The following is a 6000-nucleotide window of genomic DNA, read 5'->3' as shown; positions in this document are numbered from 1 at the left end:
CCGAAAATAGAGGCAACGGTGCCGTGGATGGAGCTAGAGGGGTCGGAGTATTGGAGAGCGAAAAGCGGATTGTCAAGAGCCACTAACACATTTCCAGAGTAAGATTAAACAACCTGCGGCTATACTACAACCAAAGCGAAACAGGTGTGTACGGGTCACAACGGCCATCCCCTCGTACGGGCAAGGGTTACCCTCGAGTCTCTGGTCGGAGCTTCCCAGCGAGTACTTGGAACTTTTACCTGGTTTCGGTTTTAGTTTATTAAAAATCAGCAACAGTTGTGCTTGCCTGGGGATGGGGGTGGTGCTCAGTGGAAGGGACTGACCTTGCCGGTGGAGCCAGAGTCTCACACCTTGCAGGTAATGACTGGCTGTGAAGTGAGACGAGATGGTCCTGTAAGTGGGTTCAATGAATTCGCCTACGACGGCACTGATCACCTCACCCTGATGGAGGAGCTGCACGCCAGGACCCAGGCAGGCATGGAGGTTCGGCTCTTGGAGGATGAGTGGGTGGATGCCTGTGCACAAGAGTTCAATATTCCCCACCTGGAATGGAGTGTGGGCAGTGGCTCCAAGGACAACTGAAGAAAGGGAACCCGACATTGCGTGCAAGTAAGAGTTGCCTCGGGCCTCCCCTAGGGCCAAGGCTGGAGTCCTGCAAAGGGAAGAAAAGTGGGCTCAAGGCCAGATACCACCCTATGCCCCAAAGGGTGAGGAGTCTGCCTGGGTGTCCAGATCCTCGAAAGTGACCCCTAGAGTGCCAGCCCTTCCTGGGGTCAGTTAAGGAATGCACTCTCTCCAGGTGAGGAACAGTCCTGAAATAACTGATTCTCTCTGATCCTGGCAGTGGTCTGGGGGACCGTGTATTTCTTGCTCACATCTAGTTCCCAGAGGTCATCCATTCTGACTCCAATTTTCTTGAGTCACTTGGGCCTTTATCCAGGTCAAGATGAGAAGTCTCTCCCTCAGAGCGCTATAGCCTGGTATCCTGAACTGTTGCACCCTGATTCTAGAACTTTCCAAGGATTAGGAGATTATCCCAGTGCTGCAAGGCCAGGCTGGTGTTCCAGTTTTGCCCTCTCTCCATCCAGTGCAATTATCCTGTCCATTCTCAGGATGGTCACATGAGGCTGCTTCAGTAGCCCAAGAAAGTAACACAAGTATAAATCTTCTGATCTTCCCTTCAGAACCCCCAAAGACACAGGTGTCCCACCACCCCACCTCTGAGCGTGAGGTCACCCTGAGGTGCTGGGCCCTGGGCTTCTACCCTGCGGACATTATCCTGACCTGGCAGCGAGATGGGGAGGACCTGACCCAGGACACAGAGCTGGTGGAGACCAGGCCTGGAGGGGACGGAAACTTCCAGAAGTGGGCGGCTGTGGTGGTGCCTTCTGGAGAGGAGCAGAGATACACGTGCCATGTGCAGCACGAGGGGCTGCTGGAGCCCCTTATCCTGAGATGGGGTAAGGAGGGGGTTGTGGGCAGAGAGCCTCTTCTGAGGGGCCGTTCTGGAGACCATCAGCAGGGTGGGAACTGAAGCCTGGGGCCCAGGGTCTCACCTTCCTTTTTCCCTTCCAGAGCATCCTCCTCAGTCCTCCATCCCCACTGTGGGCATCATTGTTGTCCTGGTTCTCCCTGGAGCTGTGCTCATTGGAGCTGTGATTTGGAGGAAGAAGTGCTCACATACAGAATAAGTTATATGAGGTCTGAGCTTTCTTATCTAACACCTGCTTGGTACTGCATGGCATCATCCACACATATGTTCTTTCTCAGCTGAAAGCCAGGTTTGTTGACAGTTTTTTGTAAAGCACATGAAACTCCTTAGTATGACAAATGAAAGACAAATATTTCAACTTGATGACTTTAGTCATGGGGACCTCACTTGAGTAGCTGCAGGTCAAAAGGAAATGTCCCTGCTAAGGACAGAGGAGGCTGGCGCAGCTCCCACACGCGCTCTCTCATCATGTTCCCTGATCCTGTCCCAGAGCCCAGGACAGGCCACTTCCTCTAGGACTTCTTCATCCTGCCTCCTCCCTGGCCTCTCACAAAATGTTTTCTTCCTATAGGTAGAGAAGGAGAGAAATACTAAGTCTGGATATAAGTGGGGTAGGAAGGCCCTTAGAAAAGTGTAGATGGAAGGCCCTTAGAGTGTGTAATGGGGGAGATCACCCACCCCATTATCCCCTTTCAGTCTCATCTCCTGGGCACTCTAACCAGGTTCTGTTTTCTGGTTTTGCCGCAAGCAGGTTTTTTTTTTTTTTGTTTTTGTTTTTGTTTGTTTTTGTTTTTTTGTAGAGGCATGTTTTTATTTATTTATTTGTTTTGTTTTTGTTTATACAAGCACTGGGTACAGTCAGAAGCGCGGGAGGGTGAGAGAATTCACCAGAGCCAGAGCGGGGAGCAGAGCAGGCAGAAGGACCGAAGTACACTGCTGAGGGGAGCAGCGGGCGGCAGGAGAGGTCTGCGCGCCATGTGGGACCCTTGCCCCGGTGGCCGGGGAGCAGCCGGGGATCGAACCGGTGCTGCAGAGGCTGCGGGCAGCTTCGCAACCCAGCACTCAACCGCTGCGCCACCGGGGAGGTCCTTTCCAACGTTTTTAATGCCAGATTCTGAATTAGCAGAAAGGAGGGATCCCATAATTTCTCATTTTAGATAAACTCCTATTATGTTTCCATCTTCTCTATTCACCTGTCCTCTCTACCTGCCTTTAGCTGTAGTGATCCCAGTGCTAGAAACAACTAAACTTATGGATTTATAAATAAAGTTCAAAATTCATAGTTGTTTGAAATATGGGGCCCACAAACCCAGAACCCTTCTTTTCTAAAAAGGGAAGTGAAATTGTGTGCTGTAGTGTGCAGGGGGGTTGCTGTGGGAGGAGAGGAGGGAGAGAAGAGCAACACTTACAGGAAAAATAGATGGTGATGAAATAGAGTGGCCACAAAACTGCATTTGAACTGAGGCTAAATTAATAAAGATAATGTCTTTAGAATAAGGAGGTGTTCTATATTTACTATTTATTCAAATAACATTTGCCAAATGTCAGATATTTGGCACACAGTATCTTTGCATTTAGGAATATCCGTGAACTGAAAACAAGACAAAATTTGCTGGCTTTGTAGAGTATATGTCCAACTGAGGAGAGACACAGTATTTTTTTTTTCAGCATAATGTGTTAGTTTCCTGCTGTAAAACACTATCATGGTAGATTAAAGTAAAAAAAAAATTATTATCTTTACAGTTTTGAAGGTCAGAAGACTAAGATGTGTCCGTAAGTTGTGTTTCCTCTGGAAGCTCTGGGGGAGAATTAATTTCCTTAACTTTTTCAACTTTTAGACAATGCCCGCATTTTCTTAGCTTGTGTCCTTTCCTTCTACTTCAATGTCAAGAACTTAGAATCTTCTGTCTTGACTCTGCTTCTAACCTTACCTTCTTTCTCTTTTGACTATATCATTGGGCTCACCCAGCTAATCCAGGATAATCTTCCCATATCAAGATCCGAAATTTAACCACACATATAAAATCCTTTTAGACTATAATATACCATACTTCCTGGAGGTCAGGATGTTGACATCTTTGAGGACCATTATTCAGTCTAGTAAACACAGTCAATGATGTGCTCATGTTAGAATGTGGTAAGTGCCATGGAAAGTACACAGTGGGGAAGGCCGTGCAGAGTGTGTGGGAAGAGAGAAGATGGCTATTTTACTCATGTAGGTATCATTGAAAAGGTGATATTTGAGGAAAGATCTCAAGAACACCAAGAGTTACATGAAGATGATTTAGGCAAGTTTTTTCCAGGCAGAGGAACCGCAGTGCAAATGCACTAAGACCAGAGCAGCCGTGTGTTCTGGGAGCAGTAAGGAGGCCAGTGTGGCTGGAGCAGAGAGTCATAAGACAGGATCAGGATCAGACCAGGTAGGCTGTGAGCAGAATTTTTTCCTTTCATTAACTGAGACAGGCAATCAAGTAACAAGAGAGTTTTGAGAAGAGAGACATGGTATAACTTTTCTCTTAAAAGGATCACTTTGGGGCCTCGCTGGTGGTGCAACGACTTAAGCCGCAACCTGTGAAGCTGTGCGAAGCCTCTGCAGCATGAATTTGATCCCCAGCCAGCCAGGGAGCAACCCACATGGCGCAGCAGACCTCTCCTGACTCGCCTGCTGCTCCCCTCAGCAGTGTACTTCAGTCAATATGCCTGATCTGCTCCCCACTCTTTCTCTGGTGACTCCTCTCACCCCCCACACCTCTGGCCTGCCCCCCAGCTCTTGTATGCTTAAATAAATCTTAAAAAAAAAAAAAAAAAGGATCACTTTGGTTGTTGCTTTGGAAACAGAATCTAGTGGTTTTAGGCCAATGATATAGTAGGGAGAACTGCAGGAAACCACTTCAGTGTCCCAGATTAGAGATATTGATTGCTTGGCCTGGGATTTGGTTGCCCTGGGATGTAGGCAACAAAGTAGTAGGAGTGATTAGATTCTTGATTTATTTCAATGATTTTACAGCATTTCCTAATGGGTAGAACTTGGAGTAAGAGAGGGAAAAAAAGGAGTCAAAGGAACACCAAAACGTTCTTCAAATTGTCCAGATTAAGATATGGTTTGCCTTTAGTAGGCAGAGAAGTTTCCAGGAGCATATTTCAGAAGAGAGCATCATCACAGGCATTCAGCTTAGAATCTGTTGAAGTTGATATTTATTAGAGAGAGTTGTGTGGGTGCTTGAGCGGGTGAGTCTGGAGTTTGGGAGAAATGTGTGGATTGGAGAAATGCACTTAGAGGTGATACTATAAAAATGATGTTTAAAGTCTTGGGCCTCCCCGGTGGCGCAGCAGTTCAGCACTGGGCTGTGAAGCTGCCTGCAGCCTCTGCAGCTCTTGTTCGATCCCCGGCCACTGGCAAGGGTCCCACATGGCACAACAGACCTCTCCTGCCACGCCAGCTGCTCCTCTCAGCAGTGTATTTCATCAGTCTGCCTGTTCTGTTCCCTGCTCTGGCTCTGGTGAATTCACTCACCTTCCCGTGCTTCTGACTGTACCCAGTGCTTGGATAAATAAATAAACAAATTTTTTAAAAATTGATGTTTTAAAGTCTTGATGATAATTGAAATCCAGTAACAAGGACTGAACCCTGGACTTCCATTGTGAGGGCCATGGCCAGATAGCACACCAGGATTCTGTGCTGTCCTGACACCACACCTGGAGGGCATGTTTAAGAGGGAGCTCCAAGTCTTTCTGTGCACAGAAACCATGTGGATATCTTCTTAAAGTTCAGGTCTCAAGTGGGATGTGTGAGTCCGTGTTTCTAACAGGTATGGTACCAGCGCTTCTGGTCACTTTAGCAAGATCATGGACCAAGATTTCCTCATGGCTGCCAATCAGTTTCATCAGAGACTTTTTCAAATATTTGACACCTGGGCTCCATGTCGAACATTCTGAAAAAGCATATCTGGGGAAAGGCTTGAGTATTTTATAAGAATCCCAAAAACAATTTTGTGACTCAACCAAACTGAGAACTACTGATGGTAATGATTAGAGAGGGCTCGGGGTGGGGAAGGGTTTTTGTTTTTTTTTTTTAAGATGTATTTATTTATTTACAGAAGCACTGGGTACAGTCAGAAGCATGGGAGGGTGAGAGAATTCACCAGAGCCAGAGAGGAGAGCAGAACAGGCAGACTGACGAAATACACTGCTGAGGGGAGCAGCAGGCACTGCAGGAGAAGTCTGCGAGCCATGTGGGGCCCTCCCCCGGGCCGCTGGGGATCAAACTGGCGCTGCAGAGCTTCGCAGCCCAGTGCTCAACTGCTGCGCCACCAGGGAGGCCCAGGAGAGGGATCTGAAATCCACAGTTAAATGTGTGTTTTTCCCTCTTGCAGAGAAAAATACCTATGTATATCACAAACTGTGAGATGCGATGTTAGGAGGTACATGTCATTTCCTCTGCAGGAGAGTATATGGCAGGTAGACTAGGAAATGGCTCACAGCTCATCAAGACAAAAATCTCTGGGGCC

Source organism: Talpa europaea (genome assembly GCF_964194135.1).
Source record: "Talpa europaea genome assembly, chromosome: 2".
Lineage (NCBI taxonomy): Eukaryota > Metazoa > Chordata > Mammalia > Eulipotyphla > Talpidae > Talpa > Talpa europaea.
The sequence above is the reverse complement of the archived record's forward strand: the minus strand, read 5'-3'. Positions refer to the sequence as shown.